At 54.2% G+C, this 24,811-nt stretch overlaps 1 long non-coding RNA gene across 1 annotated transcript; it reads right to left on the reverse strand.

Annotated features, from left to right (window-relative positions):
* Window positions 1-487: 487 nt before the first annotated feature.
* On the reverse strand, window positions 488-24,669 carry LOC117203555 (uncharacterized). Its single transcript, XR_007473295.1, has 4 exons — window positions 24,212-24,669; window positions 22,547-22,632; window positions 14,596-14,802; window positions 488-3,198 (listed from the first exon to the last, which is right to left on the reverse strand). It is a non-coding gene; the product is annotated as an uncharacterized LOC117203555 (long non-coding RNA).
* Between the last annotated feature and the right edge of the window lie 142 nt (window positions 24,670-24,811).

The following is a 24,811-nucleotide window of genomic DNA, read 5'->3' on the forward strand; positions in this document are numbered from 1 at the left end:
ATTCTGTGACAATGGAAAGGTCCTGTACCTGCACCGCCCAGTACAGTGGCCACGGCCTCCCGTGGCTCTCCAGCGCTGGATGTGTGGCTACAGCGAAAGCGGAACCAAATCTTACGTTTTACCTCATTGCAGCAGATTTTAGTTTAAATAGCTACACGTGGCCAGAGATTCCGTACTGGACAGGACGGCTCTGGAGGCTGTTCTCACGTGCCAGGAGCTTCTAGCAGGGGCCTCGGTCCCCTTCCTCCGGGAAGTCCCTGGGAAGTGCCAGCTATGGGGACAGACGCCCCGTGGGCTGAATTGACAGACGGACAGATGCCCCGTGGGCTGAATTGACAGATGGACAGACGCCCCATGGGCTGAATTGACAGACGGACAGACGCCCTGTGGGCTGAATTGACAGACGGACAGATGCCCCGTGGGCTGAATTGACAGATGGACAGACGCCCCATGGGCTGAATTGACAGACGGACAGACGCCTCGTGGGCTGAATTGACAGACGGACAGACGCCCCATGGGCTGAATTGACAGACGGACAGACACCCCGTCTGCTGAATTGACAGACAGACAGACGCCCCGTGGGCTGAATTGACAGACAGACACCCCGCGGGCTGAATTGACAGACAGACAGACGCCCCGTCTGCTGAATTGACAGACGGACAGACGCCCCGTGGGCTGAATTGACAGACGGACAGACGCCCCGTCTGCTGAATTGACAGACGGACAGACGCCCCATGGGCTGAATTGACAGACGTACAGACACCCCGTGGGCTGAATTGACAGACGGACAGACGCCCCGTGGGCTGAATTGACAGACGCCCCGTGGGCTGAATTGACAGACGGACAGACACCCCGTCTGCTGAATTGACAGACACAGGCAGGGGGAGGGGAGTTGACCTCAAAACAGCTGGCTTCGCTCAAGGAGGATTCCCGTCCCCCCACCTCCCGCCGCCGCCCCCCGGCCCTGGCACGTGGGCAGCGTGTTGGACACTTGGCAACTGCAACCACTCTGCTCGCCAGCTCCCAGCCGCCGGCCTCCCTGCCTCCTTAATTAGCTCAGGGGCAGCAACTTCATTTCCCTTTGCCAGGATCAGGAGCCGGTACCCTGGCATGTGCCAGACCTGATGGAGTGGAGAGGAAGCAGCCGGCACAGGCTGGGCACCGCCCCCTCACTGGGGCAGCCTCCCCATCCCACCCTCCCTGCACCCCCAGAACCTCCGCCAAGCTCAGTCCCTGGGCTCAGGGATTTGCATCTCTGTTAAGAGGTGGGTTCGGCTTCTTGAGATCAGGCTGTGCTGAGTGACATCTCCATTCTGGGAAGGCGATCAGCCTGGGGGAGGGGCTGAGTGGAGAAGGGAGAGGCGGGGGTGGAGGCCAGCTCGACCCCTCTCCTTCTCTGCTGTGCCCTTCAGTTTCTAATGGGCTTGGATTCACTCTGCAGGAGAAACGGAGGTTCCTCTCCAATTAACAAGGGGCACCCCAGCCTGCACTGCCTGCCCAAACCTCTCTGCTGCCTCCACCCCGGGTCCTGCCCTTGAGGCATCTGGTCCTGCAGCCTCACCAGAGGGTGCTGGTAGGCCTGCAGATTCCCAGGCCCCAAAGCCAGCCATTTCAGCCCTGAGATTGGGAACAGGGCCTGGGAATCTGCCTGCTTAACAAGCCCCCGAGGTGCTTCTACAGCTGGAGGTCCAGGAGCCACCCTGAGAACCTTAGCTCCGCCAACCAGGGCGTGGCCGGGCTGGAAGGGACCCCGGCCTCAGCTCACCAGCCCCCTGGTACAGACAGGCGAACAGTAGAGGGACTGACCGCGGCAGCCAGCTGGAAGGGGCGGAAGAGGAAACTGAGGCTCCTGGGGCTCTCCTTCCTTCCAGAGGCAGGACAAAGTGACCTGAGGCGGAAGGAGCCCCAGGAGAGGTCATGTGGCCTGTCCCCTGCCCCTAATCGTCAGGGGCGTGGGGAGCTGGCCCGAGGAGAAGGATGAAGGACCGAAGCCCTCTCTGTGTCCCTGCCCCCTGCAGGTTAACCGTGTCTGTGCTTGTTTCCCCTCAGGGATGACGTAGAGAAGCCGTCTGACCTTGGCCTGTTCCAACCCTCAGGTGACCCTACGTGGCCCTGACTGGATCCCAGAGGCCCTGCTCTGAGGGGCAGGTGGTCCCCAGGAGACGGGGCGGGTGGGGGGGCGTGGACAAGGATAGGAGCCAGGAAGCAGGACCGCAGGAGAGCAGCGTGCCTCCAGACCTCCTGCGCTCCGGGCCCCCCAGATACTGCTTCTCCTACATGCTGCTCACCCCTTGAAAGGCCCCGTCTGCAAACAGGGCTGAGCAAATAAACACCAGGGAGTACCTGGCATGTGGAAGGCTCCCTGCTGTCTGTGAAAAGGGAGGGAGGGCGGAGAGGTGGGGCAGAAGGATGGGAGGGAGGAGGGACGGGGGCCACTTTGTAAAAGCCGCTGGAGGAGCAGAAAAAAATGCTGAACTGGAAACTAGAAGTCTCGCATTTTTGTCTCTGCCCTCTCCTTAGCTAGCAATGCAACCTCGGACCTCCTCCCCTCCAGACACTCTGCTGAAGGGCGGGGGACTCTCTCCAGGCCTCGGGTGGACCCAGGTGCCCTGACATTAGCTTTGACATCCTAGGATTCCAGCCTGCTCACTGCCACGGGGATCTTCTCCGGAAACGGATGGCGTTTATGGCATCTGGTCTCCCTCCCAGGCTCCCTAGTGGGGCAGGGAGGAAGCATCACCTTCCAGCCCCAGGCAGGTGAGACTCATCAGTAATGACAGGGAAGGATGTCAGGCTGTGTCTGAAGCCACCAGAGGCCCAGCAGCCTGCCGCACTTTGTCATAAAATATGTTGTCACCTGGGGAAGGACCATCACTGATGAAATATTTCAGGAGACAAAAACAAGAGGTGCATTGATTTTTCCATGAGGTCAGACAACTTCTGGGAGGCCTCTTGTAACTCAGTTGTCACGGGGTCTCTCCCTGAACATCCATTTAGCCTGTGATGTCAGCGGCCTCTGACCCAGGTGGGCTGCCTTCCCTGACCACAGGCTGCTCTTTGCAGAGACCAGCGCCATCCTCTGGCCTTCCCGGACTCTGCGGAGCAGAGATGACGCAGGTCCAAGGAAAATTTCCTCTCTGGACCCACCCAAAACGGTGCGGAGAAAGGTCTGCCATGGGGACTCCAGAACGGCCTCTGCTGATGAGCAAGGTTGGTCATTAGTTAAGTTAATGACTCATGCAGAAGCACCTGCCAGCCTCCCCGACCTCCACCCCCATCTGCAAAGCTGAAGCCAGAGTGCTCTAACATACAGCACAGTAAGAGAAAAGCTGAGGCAGAGTGAGGCCAACAAATCAGGAGAAAACTGCCGTTGAAAAGATAGTCTGTGACTCACGGTTCCCGAGAGGACGGGGCACGCCGGGCCATGCAGGGTCACATGGGAAAACACCAGAGGCAGAGAGGAGAAGTGTGGGCGAGAGCCTGTACTGTGGTTTCCATGGGGAGGGATGGGCGAGGCAGGGTGATCAAACTTAGGACTGGGCAGTTTGAGTAATTTCAGGAGGCTGTGGGGCATAGAGGCTGCCTTAGTCGTTTGGTACCTGGTCCTGGGGTGATTAGGGCAGGTGTTCAGTGGCCCAGAGTGTGAGAGCCCCATAGAGGAGGTGGTTGGAGGCACAGGCTCTGGATTGGTCTGTTTGTATATAAAAACCACACTCAGGTGAGGGCTTCCCTGGTGTTGCAGTGGTTGAGAATCTGCCTGCCAATGCAGGGGACACGGGTTCGAGCCCTGGTCTGGGAAGATCCCACATGCCGCGGAGCAACTGGGCCTGTGAGCCACAACTACTGAGCCTGAGCGTCTGGAGCCTGTGCTCTGCAACAAGAGAGGCCGCGATAGTGAGAGGCCCGAGCACCGCGATGAAGAGTGGCCCCCGCTCGCCGCAACTGGAGAAAGCCCTCGCACAGAAACGAAGACCCGACGCAGCCAAAAATAAATAAATAAATTTAAATTCATTCTATAAAAAAAAAAAGCACACTCAGGTGAGTTGTTTGCAATCTCTAGAAATTGGCTAACCCTGGAAGGGGGTCTCTCCAGTACCTGCAAAGACCCAGATGTCAAAGCATCAGAAATCCACACAATAAAAGACATGGTTAATACACAGAGCTGAAGTGGCCGTCCTTTATTTGCAGATGGAAATTGGAATCTATACAATATGGCTGACACCTAAGCACACTTTCTAACCTTTTGTGGGTCACAACAGGTCCCTCTCAAGAACAGGATGGATGTCGGAAAAACAAACAACCCGAGACTTCGCAGGCAATCCAGTGGTTAAGACTCCGGGCTTCCGGGGCTTCCCTGGTGGCGCAGTGGTTGAGAGTCTGCCTGCCGATGCAGGGGACACGGGTTCGTGCCCCGGTCCGGGAAGATCCCACATGCCGCGGAGCAACTGGGCCTGTGAGCCACAACTACTGAGCCTGAGCGTCTGGAGCCTGTGCTCTGCAACAAGAGAGGCCGCGATAGTGAGAGGCCCGAGCACCGCGATGAAGAGTGGCCCCCGCTCACCGCAACTGGAGAAAGCCCTCGCACAGAAACGAAGACCCGACGCAGCCAAAAATAAATAAATAAATTTAAATTCATTCTATAAAAAAAAAAAGCACACTCAGGTGAGTTGTTTGCAATCTCTAGAAATTGGCTAACCCTGGAAGGGGGTCTCTCCAGTACCTGCAAAGACCCAGATGTCAAAGCATCAGAAATCCACACAATAAAAGACATGGTTAATACACAGAGCTGAAGTGGCCGTCCTTTATTTGCAGATGGAAATTGGAATCTATACAATATGGCTGACACCTAAGCACACTTTCTAACCTTTTGTGGGTCACAACAGGTCCCTCTCAAGAACAGGATGGATGTCGGAAAAACAAACAACCCGAGACTTCGCAGGCAATCCAGTGGTTAAGACTCCGGGCTTCCGGGGCTTCCCTGGTGGCGCAGTGGTTGAGAGTCTGCCTGCCGATGCAGGGGACACGGGTTCGTGCCCCGGTCCGGGAAGATCCCACATGCCGCGGAGTGGCTGGGCCCGTGAGCCATGGCCTCTGAGCCTGTGCGTCCGGAGGCTGTGCTCCGCAACGGGAGAGGCCACAACAGTGAGAGGCCCGCGTACCGCAAAAAAAAAAAAAAGACTCTGGGCTTCCATTGCAAGGGGCACGGGTTGGATCCCTGGTCAGGGAAGTAGCTGTATGCCGCAACTAAAGATCCCGTGTGCCGCAACTAAGACCCAGCACAGCCAAATAAATCAATATTTTAAAAAGAAAAAAAAAAGAGTAAGCCCAAAGATTTGGGCGTGACCTGAGCTCTGGTTCCATGGTTGCCACTGACCAGCTACTGGACTTGGAGCAAGTTACTCTCCCAGTCTCAGCCAGCTCTTGGTTAAATGATAATGATACGTCCTCCATGGTATAATGAAGAACATATCTGGTGTTTGTCCCCAGTTCCTGGCACAGAACTTCAAAAACTCTTGGAATTTTCTGAGTGATGGGAGAGTCTTTGTTGCTAATGAGATGACCCAATGGCAGGTTCCTAGATGGCTTCAGGATGGGAACTGGTCACCAGAAAGACAAACCATGTGAATAGAGGGTTGGAACTTTGGACCCAAGGTTTGGAGAGGGGAGGGGAGGCTGGAGATTGAGTTCAATCATGCAATTAATGATGTACTCAAGCATACCTGTGTAATGAAACCCCAGTAAAAACTCTGGACACCAAGTTCTTGATGTATTCTAGATATTAATCCCTTATCAGATACATGATTTGCAAATATTTTCTCCCATTCTGTACCTTTTCACTCTGTTGATAGAATCTTTTGATGCACAAAAGCTTTCAACTTCTATGAAGTCCAGCTTGTCCATTTCTTTTTTTGTTGCCATGCCTTTGGCATCATAAGAAGTCATTGCCAAATCCAATGTAATGAAGCTTTTGCCCTACGTTTTATTCTAAGGGTTTTATAGTTTTAGCTCCTACGTTCAGATCTCTGATCCATTTTGAGTTAATTTTTTGTATGCGGTGTTAGGACTGTCATTGGCCTTGACAGTCGAAATTTGTCATTAAATTTGTCATTTGTCATTTTCGAAATTTGCCAAAATCATTTGACCACGTGTGTGTGTGTGTGTTTATTTTTAGGCTCTCTGTTCTATTCTATTGGTCTATATGTCTGCCTTTATGTCAGTACATTGCTTTGATCACTATAGTTTTTTTGTTTTGTTTTTTGCGGTACGCGGACCTCTCACTGTTGTGGCCTCTCCCATTGCGGAGCACAGGCTCTGGAAGCACAGGCTCAGCGGCCATGGCTCACGGGCCCAGCCGCTCCGCGACATGTGGGATCTTCCCGGACCGGGGCACGAACCCGTGTCCCCTGCATCGGCAGGCGGACTCTCAACCACTGCACCACCAGGGAAGCCCCGATCACTGTAGTTTTGTAGTAAGTTTTGAAGCTAATGGAGCTTCCCAGTTGGTGAACACATGGACGTACCAGGAGAACGATGTGTCCTGATTCCACAGAGAGAGGGCATGGAAGCTGTGTATCCAGGGCCCTTCTGGATCTTGCCCTATCTGTAACCTTTATAATAAAATTTTAAGTAAAAGTATAGCACTGTCCTGAATTCTATGAGTCATTTTAGAGAATTGTCAAACCTGAGGTGGTCGTAAGATAAAACCCCTGAATCTATAGCCAGCTGGTTGGAAGTGAGGGTGGCTTGGGGACCCCTGGCTGGCCTCTGACATTGGAGCAGTCTTGTGAAGGACTCAGCCCTTTTGTGGGGTCTGACAATAACTTGGGGTGGGTAGTATCATACTTGAGTTGGAGTCCACCCAGCTGGGGTGGAAACAGAACACTCTCATGAGGTGTTGTAAAGATGCAATGAAATAATGAAGGTAAAAGTCAGCCCAGTGCCCTGCCCGCACTGAAAGCTTTGCAAATGGTAGCTCTTACATTTGATTGTCTTAACAAATTCTTCTTCTGTTTCTGTCAGTGGAAGGAGGGCTGAACACTAAGGCCCGTCGTGGCTTCTAGATGGCCACAAGGCCTCGAGGGGCCACATCTCCTCTTAGTCCTCTGTCTCCTTGTCTGTGAAATGAAGATACTGAACAAAACCACTTCTAAGTTGGCCTCGGGCTCTATGAATCGGCATGCCAAATTCTACCGAAAAGTGTGCTTTTCAATCTCAGAAAAAGAACATTCTATGGTACTCTGGGCTTCCTCATTAATAAAGAATTACAGGGCTTCCCTGGTGGCGCAGTGGTTGAGAGTCCGCCTGCCGATGCAGGGGACACGGGTTCGTGCCCTGGTCTGGGAAGATCCCACATGCCGCGGAGCGGCTGGGCCCGTGAGCCATGGCCGCTGAGCCTGCGCGTCCGGAGCCTGTGCTCCGCAACGGGAGAGGCCACAACAGTGAGAGGCCTGCGTACCCTCCCCCCCAAAAAAAGCATGGCCGTTCTCCAGGTGAGACTCCCGCAAACTGCAGGCAAGGCATCTGAAAAACCCAATGTTGTGGAGGCAGCTCCTGTCTTACACGGGAAAGTGTCTGTTCTCCCAGACTCGAGATAACGAGGTACCCAAGCAGCCGGGATCTGAGCAGGGCTCTTCTGCAGCCCATATGTGACGTCCGTCATGGGGGCTCGCATGATTTTAAAACACCGCGCAAATCATCCAAGACTGAGTTGGGCTCTGCTGAGTGTGTTGAATATATTTCATCGCGTTCTGATCCTTCTAAGCCCGTAACTGTGAGCTCTTCAGATGCAGGAGGTCTACGCGCCCCTGTGAAGTGCTGTCTCCCCAGGTCACTACAAGCATCCCCTCCTCACCCTCCCAGTTCCTGTCACTCCTTTGCTGCCACCTGTCTCTTGCTCTCGTCTGGCTCCCTTGGGCCAATGCCTCAAAATCTTCTTTGCTTCCACTCCAGGCTCAAGGTTTACTTGGGGTCCACTTCCCTGCACAGCTGACCTGGGGCGCAGGACTGGGCCCACTCCTCACTGTGGAGGGAAGAGCGACCATCAGGCAATGGGGCTTCCCTCCGTCCTGGAAGGTTTAGTGGGGATGGGACAGTGGTTGTTTCCGCTGGTGACTATCCGGGCTCCCCCAAGCCATGCCTCAGATTCACACCGTGTTCCTACTCTGAGGATCTGAGATATCTTCTGGGGAAAAAAACCTGTTTACCAATGAGGAAGGGGCTTGGAGCCTACAGAGGGGAAAGGCCTGGCCCCAGCTTACATCTTCTACGTGGGCAGGTGTGAGTTCCGGGGTCCCCAAGACCATCCTCAGGCTCAATAATTCTCTAGCAGTACTCACAGAACTCGGCAAAGCCGTTACACTTCCACGGGTACAGTCTATCCCAGGGAAAGGACACAGATGAAAGTCAGCAGTGGGGAGAGGCACCTAGGGCAGCGTCCAGGCGAGACCAGGCGTGAATATCCATCTTCCTCTCCCAGTGCAGTCATGTGTACGGCCCCCAATCCTCCTACAACAATGTTCGATGGTGCTCACCGAGCGTTACCAACCAGAGATGCTCCCCTGAGCCTTGGGGTCCAGAGTTTTCATTGGGAGTTGGTCACGTAGACATCACTGCCGACCCACATGGCTGACCTTTGTCTGTGGTCCCTCCAGAGCCAAGCAGATGCCAGGCAGCCTGAGACACCCATGCATTGTGGGCACAGACTATCCAATGTGGCCCGAGGTCCCCAGGTAAACAGGCAGGACCTTCCAAGCCTTCAGACATGACCCCCCAGGAGTCAGCACCGAGGGTCAAACCTCTCTCTGGGTAAGGTTAACCCTTTACTGCACAGAAGGGACCCCATGGTCCTCCTCCATACCTACTAGAGCCTGCAGGCACACAGCAGGTGCTTAACAATAAATGCTTAGTGAACTGAAGGCATTACTTATTGGCTCTTATTTTCCTCTGGACTCCGTGATTCTCTTAACTTCCTTCCCAGACTGTCCAACATCTCCAGCAGCACACTGCCAAGAAACAGGAAAGAGGGGGGGGACATGTCCCTAAATAGCCCAGATCGGTATAATACAGCCACATCCTTATCAGCCAGAAACTCGGGTCTCACTCACAAGCTACTCATTTTCATATCCCTGCTCTGTTTGAGTACAAATAGTTGGGTTTCACTACCCGCAGCACATTAATTATGGGGGAGAGAAAGAGCCAGGAGACAGGGCAGAAGCATCCGTCTCAGTACCAGCGAGAATTGAAAGTAGAAAAGATGGACGAGGGAGTTGAAATCATGAAAAATACTTGCGGAAAAAAAACTTGCAAAAGCAAACATTTGGAGTCTGGGACCGTTTTGCGTAGGGGCGGGCAGTTCCTTACAATTCAATCACCATGGGCGTGACTGGGACCAACCAGAGGGTGGTAATGAACCACCAGAAGCATCATTCCTGAAACTTCACCGAAAGGTTAAGTGTCATTTGTCATTTAGGAAGGTCATGCGTTTTCAAGGGATGATGGTAGACTTGCGGTGGGTGGGAAATCCTCGGGCCTGGAGTATTTAACTTCCTGCCAGCGCTGGTTAAGAGCAGCCGTGTGTACCTTCTACTCTCTTAGAAACTTCTGTTCCTCCCTTCCACCTCCCATTAGCACGTCACTGTAACTGGACACAAAATCTACCGAGAACTCAGTCCCCAAGCACTACACATGCTTCTGCCTGGAAGGGCTCCCCTCCCAGGTGGGCCAGCCGTGGCTATTCCCGGGATAGTACCTGTGAAGGTCATTTCTGGACTGCAGGTGACGATCAGGCTCCCAGAAAAGTGCATGTGTGTGTGTGTGTGTGTGTGTGTGTGTGTGTGTGTGTGAGGGGGGATGATTTAAAGAAGACAGACAAGGGGCCACACAACATGTTGAGGCCTGGAAACGCCTCTTGGTACCATCGGCCCAGCCCCTGGGCCTCCCTCTTCCTCTCCCGTCACTTTGGGCCAGCATCCAGCAGGGTGACAGGTCTGGTACATTTTCAACCTCCCAGGAAGAGTAAAGCTGGCTCCCGGGGGACCAAGCAGAAAGTTCTCACTGCACTTGGAAGCTCTGGGACTTAGATTCTCTGAACCAGAACCAGAGCTCTTGGGGGTGACTGAGGCCTAAACCCAGGATTGGGACCAGCTAGCGGACAACAGTCTGATGCCACCAGATGGGCCATGTTTCCCTGCTGGGGAGCGAGCACGACTGTCTTCCATCCCTGACTTCGTGTCGTCCTGTTCCTGGTCCCCAGAGACATTTTCCTCCCTCGCACCCTCTTCTAAGCAGCCTCCCATCTTCTCCAGCCCAGACCCAAATGCCCTCGAATCTGCTCAGACCCTGCCTGTCACTGGCCCCTTGGCACTGGCCTCTGTCCACACGGCACCCCGACACGTAGATTGTGCTCGCCCCCTGCCTGTGCCCTTAGCCAAGACTTCTGTTTAGCAAACTCATCGCCTTCCCACCCATCGGAACCCTGTTTGCATCACGGACCACTGTGAAAATGTGATGGACACCACAGACCAGAAGAGGGCCACACACAGCACTTCATGTGTAACCTTAGGGGGCCTCAGACCTCCCCAAAGTTCATCCACAAGCCCCTGAAGGTCTATAGACCCAACTCAAGGCCAAGACCCCTGAATCCAGCTCAGAGGTCCTTTCTACACGTACGTCTCTGCAGCCCATCTCCTCATCAGCCAGCTTTTATCGAGGGGCTGCTGTGTGCCACGGACTGGGGTGGGCACCCCCGGAACCGACTGACTGAGGGGAGCCCCTCCCACTCACTGGGCCCTCGGCTCAGGCCTTTATCGGGGCCCCGCTCATCCATTCGCACATTCTGCGTTCATGTGACCATCTCCCACCCACACCACAGAGTCTCCTAGGGCAGGCATGCAGTACATCTCTGTTTGAGACCAGCGCAGGGTCATCGCTCAGGAAAAGTTCTCCGAGTGCATGAGCGAATGCAGTCGCGGGAAATGTTCAGCTGGGGGTGCTGTGTCCGAGGCTAGTTCGTTGGAAGGAGATTCCCTTCAAGGCCTCTGCCTGCACTTCGCCTGACTACCACCAAGGACCCAGCAGTTCCTGTTAAGAGGCGTGGCGGTCTGGCTCCAACGCAGCCTTCACTTCTCGCTTGTGTGCTTTACCCAAAAATGCTCTCTATTATGTTATTATTTTTACTCGTGAGTGGGTATATAAATCGTTCTCTCTTTATGTTACAGCGCAGTCAGGAAAATTGAGTATTCGTCTCTCCTTTTAGCTTGTGATCATAATACCTTTACGGGGGTAACTCTGCAGTTTTGCAAAGTGATCGCAGACACGTCCCAGCCTCCCAACAGCTTTGTGAAATAAGGGGGTGATGGCTGTTCTCTCCAGTGTTAAGACAGGCAACCGGCAGCTTCCAAAGGTTAAATTACTTGCCCAGGTCTCACGGTTACTGTGCAGCCATAGTAAAGACCCCCTCCCACCCCTTGGCTCCCAGGCAGCTCTCTGCCCCCGGCCCACAAAACCCCTTCCCCTCTTTCTCTGCCCTTGCCCTCCCTCCTTGGAGAACTTGATCATCCCAGCCGCCCACCCCCAAGATTACACCTTGCAAGAGCTGATTCTGCACATCCAACGCTGTGTTCAGTCATATCACGTTGGCGGTGGGGATATTTACACCATGGAAATTGGCAAAGGCCCGGTGTCCACCCCCAGCCTCTATCCAGTTGCCTTTATCTCATCCCTCTTCCACCAGCTGGTTCTGGTCAGAACCTGGAGTTTTTATGTCTCAGAGACAAACGCACCCTTTCCTGGAGCCCCTTGGAGTAAGGGCTGGGCTAGGCTGTGTCGGGAAAGGTGGGCCTGCCAGCTGGAGGTGAAAGGAGCCTCTCTGGGAGGGGCGGGAGGCAGCAGCCAGGAGTTTAACCGCGATGAGCCCTTGAGCTCATTTTCTTCCGGTCAAGCCTCCTTGTAAATGCCGGTCAAACCTTACGATTTTCCGCTTTCATTATTCAGCGAGGAAGAGGCAGATGAAAAATACATGATGGCATCGTCCAGGTCGGATCGCTCAGCGTGGCAAGGGTGTTTATCAAGGGTCCTTGTTCCCGCTGCGACGTCTGGGATATGAAGCTGGGCCCCCCTCCCTCCCAGCCCCCTCAGCCTCTCCAGACCTCATGCGGGCGTCTGCCGTCTGGGAAACGCAGGCACAGCTCCTGCCAAAAGAGGAAAGGCCTTTGTGCTTTATTGAAAGAGACAGGATTTATTTTCATTTTCCTTTGCCTCCTATGCTTTGAGGTTCCCTAAAGCCAGGGGATTCGGGAATAAGCAAAGAAATCAGATCCCCCATCAGAGTGGCTTTCTGGTTAATTGCCTCGGGAAGGATTAGCTGTGCATCCTCTCCTGCTTTGAAATCTGCTCTCTCATTAGGCCTTATTGATCCTCAGGTAGGATAATTCCCAGCTCCCCTCCCCTTTTATTTTAGGGAAACTTCTAGGAATGTCACTCTTGCTTTAGACAGAGGTTCTGTGCAGGGGTGGGATGTGATGCTTTAGGACGGCCTGGGCCATGCTGGCTCTGTGCCCATCCTGGGCTCACCTTTGCCCCCAGCCCCTGCTCAGGCCTCGCCGACTGACGGACCCAGCACAACTTGGCCCCAAAGGCACCAGGCAGAGGAACAAAGGCCCCTTGTGCGCCAGGCAGGGGGCGCCTAGAGAGGTTGCGGTGGGTTCTGGAGCAGGGTTTCAGGACCGTACATCGCTCTCGGACCCACCAGTGTGTTGCAGCTGCTCGCACAGACCTGCGAGAGCCGATTCTGCACGTCTCTTTCCGGTTCCATGTTTAGTGACATCACGATGGCAGCTTGACATTGGCGGCGGGGGCAGCACTTACACCGCGGAAATCGGCAGACACCACCCCTGGGGCTTGCGTGTTTCTGGAGAGCCAGTTGGGGGCATTTACCAGCGTGCCACCTCACTCCTATGCATCTCTTCTCCCCACCCCGGGGCATAACCCACCTGCCAGGAGCTTCTTCACGAAAGCAGCAGGGCAGGAGCTCCAGGAGGCAAGCTGGAGCCACGAAAGGCCAGTGGGTGCACCTGCTCTTCTAGATAACAGAGCTGGGACTTAAATGCTCCTGACCAGTGAGCAGGCTCCTCTGTTTACCCAAACTGATGTGAACGTGGGCAACCGAGTAAGGCTAACTTACAGCCCCACCCCTAGCCCCCTGCAGAGGCCCCCATGGGTGAGACAGAGAGAGGTGAGGCCACAGAGAGACAGGTCTCCCCCCTCAACCACAGGCTCTGGACCATCTTCACTCCCCATAGGGAGGGGGGTCTCTGGGCCCAGGGCTCTGGAGCGGTGAGATAGGGGCTGTGTTGTGGGACTGCTGCTGGAGGTCCCACCTGGGGACACAGAAAAGGATTAGGAAACTTAGCCCGTTTGGTCTTGCCCACCTTGGGCAGCCCAGGGAGGTTCCAGCAGAGGAGATCGGGACACGCCCAGAAACCAGACCAGGATAGAAGGTCAACTGGGCAGCCAGGGCCCCAGAAGGAACAGGTGGTATCTGTCTCTCCATCCCCTCTGGCCGTGTTGACCAGTGGATCATCTCAGAGCTGCAAATCACTTGCAGCTTCCGGGAAGCAGTGGCCCAGATAAGAGATCTGCCCCAGTTTATTCCAATTAAACGGAGGCCCTGGGCTGGCTCCTAGGAGGAAACAGCCCCATAACCTGGTGATGCCTCCAACCTCCTCCGCCTGCCCCCCTTGAAATTAAAGGGGCCCTGGGCTTCCCTGGTGGCGCAGTGGTTGAGAATCTGCCTGCCAATGCAGGGGACACGGGTTCGAGCCCTGGTCTGGGAAGATCCCGCATGCCGCGGAGCAACTAGGCCCGTGAACCACAACTACTGAGCCTGAGCGTCTGGAGCCTGTGCTCTGCAACAAGAGAGGCCGCGATAGTGAGAGGCCCGCGCACCGCGATGAAGAGTGGCCCCCGCTTGCCGCAACTAGAGAAAGCCCTCGCACAGAAACGAAGACCCAACACAGCAGAAATAAATTAATTAATTAATAAAAACTCCTACCCCCAACATCTTAAAAAAATTAAAAAATAAAAATTAAAGGGGCCCTGAAGCCCGATTACGGCAGGGAGGATGCTGCCTCTTTAAACCAGAGAATCTGACTCTGCTCAAGGGATATTTGCGATCGCCTCCAGCCTCCCCCGGGGCTAAAAAATTATATCCTTTCTCTCTTTGCTAAATCACCACATCCTCAGATTGGTGCTGAGGGGGTCCCTACCGGAAAACCTGAGTGTCAATCCACTTTGCAAACTCTGAGCCCGTAATTGGTTTGGAAATAACTGAGTGAATAGCTCAAAAGGCTTCGGGGGGATTAATATCAAATACTGAGTCCCCTTGATGGCGTGGGGAGTGCTGTGTGGGCATAGGTGGTGGCAGGCGCTGTTAACGTCAGCGCATGGCACAGAAACATCATTAGGATTCAGATTCAGGCACGTGGCTTCCAAGCTCCAAACTAGCCTGTGGAGCCAAAAGGATGCTGCAGGCATCTTCCAGCCACACCCTCTCCTTTCCTTGGAGGGCCTGGAACAGAGCCAGGGGCTGGGACTCACCTGGCGCCAGAGCAGGCCACACCCACACCTGCCTCTGAGTGGCGTTGGGCAGGAATTTCCTTTGCCCAAAGAGTATTCCCTGAACAGAGTGGCTGTAAGCAACTCAAGGGCAAGGTCCTTTCTATTCTTCCTCCTTGAGCAGGGTCCACACGTGCTGGAGAAGAACGGTCGTTCGTGTCAGAGACGAATCACGTAACCGTGCAGAGCCTTGGTTTGTAAAATGAGAAAAATGCTTCCGGTGAGTCATTATGAAGATGAGATGATTCCTTAGACCTTCCCCCAAATCACCCAACCGTAGTAGACCGTATCCTATAATAGATTCTTCCTAACGTCCTGCACTCAGTCGTCTCATGATTCCCCAGGGTGTGTGATCTCTCTCTGCAGCAAGTAATAAATCCAATTTGTTCAGCTGCAAGTATATTCCTGGTGGTCTTTAGCTGGAGGACATTGACCCTAGCTACATTTCAAGTGTTCAGTAATCGCGTGTGGCTAGTGGCTACCATGGTGGACAGCACAGATGTAGAACAATTCCATCACTGTACAAAGTGCTATCGGGCAGTGCAAGTTGACACTATGTGATTCCAAATCTCAGCTCTGCAGGTAACCCACACACCTAGAGCCCGTGCTCCGCAACAAGAGAAGCCACCGCAGTGAGAAGCCCCTGCACTGCAAGAGTAGCCCCCACTCGCCGCAACTAAAGAAAAGCCCACGCGCAGCAACGAAGACCCAATGCAGCCAAAAATAAATAAATTTATAACAAAGATTGTGTCTTCCTCCTCGTCCTCTTCTTGAATCACTCACTCTGGGGGAAGTTGGCCACCAGGTTGTGAGGACACTCAAGCAGCCCTGTGGAGAGGTCCACATGGCGAGGAACTGAGGCCTTCAACCAACAGCTGTGTGATCTTAGGAGCAGCTCCTTCTGCCCCCGTTAAAGCTTTCGATGACTGCAGCCTTGGCTGACATCTTAACCACAACCTCATGAAAAACCCCAGGCCAGGACCACTCAGCTAAGCCTCTCTCAGATTCCTGACCCCCAGAAACTGTGTGAGATAATAAACATTTGTTATTTTAAGCCACTGAGGTTTGGAGTAATTTGTTACACAGCAATAGATAACTAATACACATGGCCTACGGTAGTGCTTAATTCATGTTAGCCGTTCTAGCCAACTGGCCATAAAGTTGGCCTCCAGGGAAAGAGCCCAGGTCTGCTGGTTCAAGCAGTATGGTTTGCCCAATCCTCCTTCTTCTAATTATAAATGAAGAAATTGGTCCTTGGGCTTTGGACGTCAATCTGTGAGTATGGTCAGTACAGCCATTCCAAGTGTGGTCTTCGGACTCAAAACATCGGTCAAGAAATGAGTGGATGCTGGGAAGTTGGGGATCTGGGTGTCCAGGGCCAGCCCTTGGGTCCAGCCCATTTAGGGAGGTGCCTTACAGCCCCAGAGGACCTTTTTAGCAGGACTTCAGTGTCATCTTGTGTCCACACTTCAGCCCTGAGCCTGTAAGGTGCTACCCAGGGGCCTGTGAGTAAATTCACACTTTGCAAGGAAAGGTGCTACGAGGCTGGAAGGGGAGAGGGAGGTCCAGTGCTCCCCAGCTTCGGCACCAGCCCTTCCTTAGCTCTGTCCTCCCAGAATTTCACTCATCCCAGGCCAGGCCTCATCATCTCGGTGCCCCCCACCCCACTACCTGGGATACCGCCAAGTCCCAAGCAGATAAACAGAGACGGTGTGTCCCACCCCATACCACTCAGGGACCTCCACGGCTCAGAACAGGCAGAATTCCCCAGAACCCCTCCCTGTCCCACTGAACAAAGACACCGGAGAGAAGAAGGGACACCTCCAAAAGTAAGAAGACAGATGGGACCCGTGTGGCCCTCTGCCCGTAATTCTTGGAGGACCATAGTGTATCATTTCATAACTGCGTGTGAGCATCCCCGGCCGGGGAGGGAGGGTGATCCTGCCAGCAAGCACTGGCAGGATCCCCCATTCCTGGCTCTCAGACCTCCAGACGCCCGGAGAGAGTAAGGAGGGGGAAGCCGAGAACACAGGTAAGCAAAGTAATTGAAGGTTGAACTCGGCACTCAAAGGAAGAGACCGGAAGAGACCGTCCTCTCGGGTGAGTGCACACTCTAGAGGCTGCCACCTCCTCCATGGGGCCTCCCTCCCCGGTGGCTACACAAAACAGAGGGCCCCCTCTTTTTCGAGTAAGTGAAAGTAAGCCGTCTACACCGGGGTGAACAATATAGATTTATGAGATGTTGCCAGCTGCTTCTGTGTTTTCACATGTGTTTGTTAATGAAAGGTAACCTAAGGTCAGGTTATTATGTAAATAACTGCAGGGGGGGTGGAGGTGACCACTCCGCCCATGAGGCATCTCTCGGCATCTTTCAGGAGGCACTAATGAATATTGGATCTTGTCACTTTACTGAGCGGAAGGACGGAAAGGACAGGCTCAGCTCCACCTGGGCTCCAACCCTCTCCCTCCACTCCCGTAGGGCCAAAGTGAATTCAAATTCTCCTGCATCCTCTTCCCTGCTCTCCCAGACTCCCGCATCCCCACGCAGACAGAGTGGGGCAGACGGGCCACGCTGGCTGCGGGCCCTTCTGGCTGTTGGCGGTTTGCAGTGTGGAAATCACAAACCATCTCCACTGCCTGGACCCTGAAACCATCACCCTAGGCCTCCCCAGAAAACAGAAGGAAAAAGCTTGGCCAAGGAGCAGTGTCATCCAGGGTCCCAGGTGGGAGGCTGAACACAAGGTGGCAGACAGAGGTGATGGGGGCGGGAGGCGGGGGAGGTGAAGCCCTCAGTGCCCGCCGGAAGCCGGACCCAGCGTCAGGGGTGGTGGGGCCCTGGACACCCCAAGAAGGGACAGCAAGCCCCTTTGCAGGGAAGTCCTGCAGGCAGGAGCAGCGAAGCACCGCCAGGCCACGGGGAGGGCCATCCGTGCCTGTCTGCGGGGACGGAGACACAGGAGCTGGGTGGCCAGGAGAGGCTGCGCGGAGGAGACCGGCGTGTCGGGGAGGTGGGTCCACTCTTCTCTGAGGGCTCCCGGCGTCTCCCGGCAGGCTGGAGGGAATGAGGCTGGCTGGTATTTTTCCAGCCTTCGAGCTGGAGAGGCAGCCGGTACTGATGGCCGAGGGGCCGCCCTGCCCTGCCCTCCCCTTGCACTGCCTGTGCCAAGCTCATACAGGGCTCTGGGTGATGGAGTGGTACCACTGGGGTGTCTCTGCAAACGAGATACTGCAACCTCCCTGGGTAAATAAAAGCCAAATACAAATAATGTGCCTGCGTGGCACTCCAGCTCTGCCTTTGACTAGAGGGAACACACTGAAAGGGTTGATTAAAGATAAATAAAATTAGGCTCTTCTAGCTGCTCCAGACAGACAGGCAGGGCTCCCCTCTCTCTGTGTGGCTGAGATGAAGCCCCAGCGCGCTGGGAGCTCTGGGCAGCGTGGGGAGGGGAGTGCTGACTGCAGCTGGCTTCGTGGTTACCCGCATGAGTTACACCACATGCAGGCCTGGAGCAGACAGAGACATTTTTAACCGGTAATTGTCATGTGTACGGAGTCCTCCGTGTCGTGTCGGAGAACTATCTCTCCAGAGGAAGGTGGGTGTTCTCCTCACAGAGGAAGGTGGGTGTTCTCGTCAGAAGAAGGGATGGCAGGAGACAGGTAATCCGGGGTGGCTTACAGGGGCCACCCTGGGAGACTAGGGGGTCAGGGACACAAATGAGGCCAGCCTGGCCTTCCTCTGTCCCTTCTTGGACAAACACACCTTCCCCACTCCACCCTCCACCCCAGCCTCCAAGACGGGAAGCCCCTCCACTGCCGCTTTCTCCAAAGCTGGTGGGAGGGCACCTCACCTTTTCTGAACAGGTGCCTGGCTCTCCTGTGTGGCTAACTCACCAGTGGGATGGAGACACCCAAAGGAAGCAGCTTCCTTCTTGTGTAATAACAACGTGATGATAAAACGGCTGACATTTGTCGACTTCCCAGTATTGCCCCATTTAACCCTCGCCCACCCTTAACGCAGGCTCTGTGGGTGCAGACACTTAAGCAGTGAGGAGGTCAGCTTCGAGAGCCGAAAGGGCGTGTCTAGGATCCACTGATAACAAGCGGGAAAGGGGCATCCGGACTCACATCTATCTTCCACCAAAGCCTCTGCTTGGGACCAACCAGCCTGGAAGCTCCAAGAAAGAGGCTGTGCATCCGGCAGATGCCCAACATTGGTTCCTTGAATGAGATGTTTGACATCCAGTCGCTGCTTTGGGCTTTGGCAGTACGTGTCTCGCTCTCAAGTTCTAGGTGACATGCGATCCACTCTGCTTCGTTTCCACCTCGTGGCTGCCGATGCCGGCTCCGTGTCCTCTTGTCCTTGGGAAGGTCTGCTGTGTGAGCTCGGAGGGGGCACCCCACCCGGCTGGGCCTCAGCCTTCCTGTCTGTAGGATGAAGGGGTTGTATTATGCAGAATGAAAGGAGCCAGACGCAAAAGGTCACATACTGAACGATTCCATTTATATGGAGTGCCCGGAATAGGCAACTCCACAGAGACAGAAAAAGCAGGTTCAGTTTGCAAGGGCTGGGGGGAGGGGGTGGGTGGAGAATGGCCGCTAATGGGTCTCTCTCAGGGTCTCTCACAGGGTCTCTCTCCGGGGAGACGGAAATGTTTTGGAACCAGATAGAGGCGATGGATTTGCAACACTGTGAATGTACGAAATGCCACTGAACTGTATATTTTAAAATGGTTAATTTTCTCTTACGTGAATTTTACTTCCATATAAGAAAATGGAGGGCATCTGAGGGAGACAGGTGTACTCTCCACGGTTTATTATCTTGTGTGGTCCTATTACTGTTCCCCCCCTTGGCCAGGCACCCCTCGACATCCTCATGGCACCCCACTGGAATGGAACAACTGGTCCTAACGCCTCACTTATGGGAGGGGAGGGGCTCCACATGCAGGCTTCAACGTCAGAAGCTTCGTGACTCAAGGTACAAGTGGTACAGGAAGACGGCACGCTCCAGGATGTCAGAGAAGGTGGACAGTGACATGACCACATCACGAAATGAAGGATGCCAGCTCTGCCGGGCAGTGTGGCATCTGGGATGGGTCAGGAGCTGTCCGTGCAGCCAGGAAGCAGGAGAAGCCTTTAGCCCTGAGGGATGCGAGCCCAGGCAGGGGGCAGGGACAAGAGTGGGGGCTGTAGCAGATAATCAGACTGGCAGGAGGCTGGGAAGGGCAGTCAAAAACACCCTAAGTATTCTGGTTCTTTCTATCACACCCGGATGCTTTGTGGGAAAGCGTGACATTTTCCTTAAAAGGTTAGGGCTCTGTCCCTAAGCAGCCCTGATTCCCCTCAATGGCCCACTCGTGCATGAGGGAGACACTTCTCGGATAAACATTTATATAAGTGCTATTTGTCCAGAGATGGTTCGCGGGAGGACCTCGTGGCGCTTTTCTCCTGCGACCCAGACCTTCAGATGTATCCTCATTGAGCCCCAATTTCCCTTTGAAACAAGTCAGTTAATGTGTGGGCGAGGAACCGGTGTTCCACCCTGCAACCTTCATCCCAGATGACTTGAGTCAGGACGGGAGGTCCGTGAACCCCAGTGAAGGTCGGGCGGCGCTCACTCTGCCCACCACACCTGCCCCCACCCACCCAGCCACAGAGGGGGCTGCGCTGTAGGTTCTGTGTGTTTTAAGACATCCATCATCCTTTTCTTCTCTGATGAGAGCAACACATGTAGTGGCAGAAAATGTAGAGCTTATAGAAAAGCATGAAGAAGAAAGTTAAAATCCCCTCCAGTCCTACCCTTTAGCCCTTTGGGGAGCATCTCTGTACACAGATGCCGGCGGCTTCACGCAGGGAATTCCCGTGCATAGAGGTTTCCGAGGGCTACCCCCCCTTCCACCTCCCACAGCTCACACCCAGGGAACAGCCAACCGGAGACCTGGTTTCTACCTTTTCCAGAAACTTCCTTAAGTTTTCAACTCTAGCTCATTGTTTCATCTCTGGGGAGCCTAGATGACACAGGGGTGCCATCTTCCATGGGTTTGAGGAAGGCACAGAAAAGGGTGTAACGGATGAGGCAGGACAGCTTAGGACCAACCAGCTCCCCCCTCCCCCTCCCCTCCCCCTCCCCTCCCCTCCCCTCCCCCTCCCCTCCCCTCCCCTCCCCCTCCCCTCCCCTCCCCCTCCCCCTCCCCCTCCCCCTCCCCCTCCCCCTCCCCCTCCCCCTCCCCTCCCCCTCCCCCTCCCCCTCCCTCCTAATTTACATGGAAACAGCCACAGCCTCCTGGGCTTGCAAATTGGATCTGCCAGGGCCCCTCAGTAAGCACAGGTGAGCAGGGGCTCAGGCACCATAAATAATGAGCAGAACAGGGATTTGCTGATGATGGAGAGACCTTCGGAGAAGAGAAGCAACAAAATTCAGAAGGAACCCGCGTTTGCCCAGCAATACGGATGATCGGTGTAAGTGGAGGGGACATGTCGTTAACGTCACCTTGGCAAAATAATTACATGCAAAGGGAACCCAGCAGCAAAAATGGAAAACAGGTAAGAGCTTTGCAATGCACAGTTTTAAGAAGCATTGTGGGGCTTCCCTGGTGGCGCAGTGGTTGAGAGTCCGCCTGCCGATGCAGGGGACACAGGTTCGTGCCCCGGTCCGGGAAGATCCCACATGCCAAGGAGCGGCTGGGCCCGTGAGCCATGGCCGCTGAGCCTGCGCGTCCAGAGCCTGTGCTCCGCAACGGGAGAGGCCACAATAGTGAGAGGCCCACGTACAGCAAAAAAAAAAAAAAAAAAGAAGCACTGTGGATTTCCCAAGTCTGCTGGTGTTGTGCACTAATGCCTGGGCAGACCTTGAGAGTGGGTGGGATGTGCTGAACATTCCGCCCCATTGGATGAGCGAACAGCACCGCTTTGGGAACCAAGAGACCTGTGTGGTTTGGGACTAGTTACTAAACCTCTCTGAGCATCGGTTTACTCATCTGACATGTATATTTACCTCAAAATGTTGTGAGCATCAGAAATTGCCCTGGGCATTTGGCTGGAAGGAATGCAAATCTTCAGTTCAAGTTGAAAGGGATACCTCTACCAGCAATAATCATGATAAAAAGTTTTTTATAACCCTCTTTGAGGGAGCTCATCCTCCCACCGTCCATCCATTGCTGATATCAGTAACCTTCCATCGCCCACTCCACTCACCACCCGCAGGGACATACTCTGCACCAAAGGCAAAACACGCCAGGTGCTCTCACGGTGTGTCCAGGGGAGTGGGAAGGATGCCCCTCTGCTTTCCACTGATTTCTTTGCCCAGAGTCTGCACTGGGATCTGAATGGGGCTGCCGCCTTTCTCTCATGCTGTTCTGTCCTCCATAAATACAATTCCCGCCTTTTGTCTAGCCAAAAACTGCAAAAACTTCAAACCCCAGCACATATGTTATCTGCTCAGTGAAGTCTTCTTTGCTGCCCACTATCCCGGGAGGTGGATTACATTTCTTGGCCTCCACTTGTCCTCCCTATTTGCTGCCCACTGGCTGCAAACATTATAGTTGCGGGAGCAGGAACACTATTTCTGAGGACAGGGGCATGCGCGTACACGTGGATGGATGGATGGATGGATGGATGGGGGATGGTTGGATGGATGGAGGATGGATGGATGGGTATGTGACAGCAGCCAACAGAGAGAGTTAGTTCCTAGCTTTGGCAGCCCAGTGTCAGCCAATGGGAGTAGGTCATTCCAACCCAAGGAGGCCCAAGAACATTTGGGGGCCTCTCTGTCCCCATGCAGTGTTCTCCACTCCCCTGGAGACCATGGAAACTGGCTTGACAGGGTTGCAGCTTTTAAAATCCTTCTCCCATCATCAGAGCCTGCAAATAAAACAGTAGCTATGCCTTGCAACCTCAGAGGCTCAAAGGCAGCTAGAGAAAAGCAAAATCAAATTACCTTGAAAGGCAACAGCCCCTGGAAGAAACATGGCTTTCAAAACTGAAAGCAGGGCTTCCCTGGCGGTGCAGTGGTTAAGAATCCACCTGCCAACGCAAGGGACACGGGTTCGAGCCCTGGTCCAGGAAGATCCCACATGCTGCAGAGCAACTAAGCCCGTGCGCCACAACTACTGAGCCTGTGCTCTAGAGCCCGCGAGCCACAACTACTGAGCCCACGTGCCACAACTACTGAGGCCTCCACGCCTAGAGCCCGTGCTCCGCAACAAGAGAAGCCACGACAATGAGAAGCCTGCGCACCACAATGAAGAGTAGCCCCCGCTCACTGCAATTAGAGAAAGCCCGCGCACAGCAACGAAGACCCAATACAGCCAAAAATTTTAAAAATAAATAAATAAATTTATGAAAACTGAAAGCAGGAAGACAGGAGACTGGCCCTCCGCCCCTCCTCTCCCACCACCCCACCAGCCCCTGGAGGTTTTCAGCAGGAACTGTAAACTGGGGCGTGGATGGAGAAGCCAGTCCACTGTAGGCATTGTTTTGTTCATACTGTGCTTTTTAATTTAAAATTTGGGGTGCCAACACCTAAAATCATATACTTTCACGCAAAAATCCAGCTTGTATGTCTGGCTCCTCTAGAGAAACCAGCTGCTCTGGGTGACCCCAGGCTCTCTCCCCTGTGACAGCAATAACCTGGACCTGAGCAGTCTCTGCCTCTGGACCCAGCATTCTCCAGGTGACCCCAGACCCAGCCCCCTGTACCTGCCTGACCCTGGAAGACAGGTGAATATGTAACCTTTCTATTCATGGGGGACCCTGATTCCCTCCAAGTGCACATTTCTGAAGCTCCCAAGTGTCCAGGGTTTGAAGGACTCTTCCTGGACTTTCACAGGATGGAACCAGCATGATTTCTCTTCCTTCTGTCTTTCTCATGCATCTGAATATTCTGACAGGCCCCAGATCAGGATCAAGATGCTAATTCCATAATCTCTGTGACTTGTCTGTGGAAAGAGGGGAGGCCAGTGGGGGCAACTGGGGTGCATCCCTGCCCCGTTCTCAGCTTTCAGACTCTGCTGATGCTGGGTCAAGGAGGATGGGGCCAAGTTTTCCTCTCACCAGCTGAAGGAACAGACAGAAAACTGACGAGGGCCTCACCTAGCCACTACCTACTCTAGCAGGTGGACCTACGTACCCGGTCCCACAACTCGTGGGCTACCTTCCCTGCCAGCCAAGACCCACCAACTCTGGACTCTGTTGGTGCAAGACTGGTTGACGGGGACTTCCCTGGTGGTGGAGTGGTTAAGAATCCACCTGCCAATGCAGGGGACGCGGGTTCGAGCCCCAATCCGGGAAGATCTCACATGCCGCAGAACAACTAAGCCCGTGTGCCACAACTACTGAGCCTGCGCTCTAGAGCCCACAAGCCACAACTACTGAAGCCCGTGTGCCTAGAGGCTGTGCTCCGCAAGAAGAGAAGCCACCGCGAAGAGAAGCCACCGCAAATAGAAGCCCGTGCACCACAACAGAGTAGCCCCCATTCGCTGCAACTAGAGAAAACCTGCGCACAGCAACGAAGACCCAATGCAGCTAAAAAAAAAAAAAAAGAAGAAGGGTTGCCAGGAAGAGGGAGGGGGAGAGGAAAGAGAGGAACGGGCAGGCATCCTACCTGTTTGCACTTGGATACGCAGTGGGGTTTGTGTGTGAAGAGGAGAGCAGGCGAGGGCTATTTGTTCTGGGAATGGTTAATCCTTCTTCAAATTTATATCCTGAATCTTCTCTGCAACTGTGTCAACGAAGAGTCCGCAGCATCGCTCCATACAGCTGGGCCTGCCTCCTGCCCAAGGGGTTCTGAGCACGGGGTCCCCATCCCAAACACTCACGCCTCTAGGAACCCCTGGAGCCTCTGACTTCCGGGAAGGTGGGCCCAGGGACAGGAACAGGTGAACGCCCCACGGGACTGCACTTTGTAATGAGCGACGCTGAGCAGGCTGTGTCCCCACTCACTGTGTAAAGCAGTTACGTTACTCGGCTCTGTGTGGGAAGCTTGTTTTGTTCAGTTTGCAAGTATTTATTGTTTAAATAAGTTCCGGTGTTGGCTGGGAGTTGAGTTATTTCAAGTCAAGTTGAAGCAGTGCAGACCATGTGGACAGCTAAGTACCAACCTTCAGGGGTGTGGCCGCCTGATGCAGGCTCTGTGCAGAGGCAGGAAAGGAGGAACAAGAGCCCAGGGCACCCTCCCAAAGCGGCCACGATACTAACTGGAAAA

This window comes from Orcinus orca, chromosome 19 (assembly GCF_937001465.1).
Source record: "Orcinus orca chromosome 19, mOrcOrc1.1, whole genome shotgun sequence".
NCBI classification, from domain to species: domain Eukaryota; kingdom Metazoa; phylum Chordata; class Mammalia; order Artiodactyla; family Delphinidae; genus Orcinus; species Orcinus orca.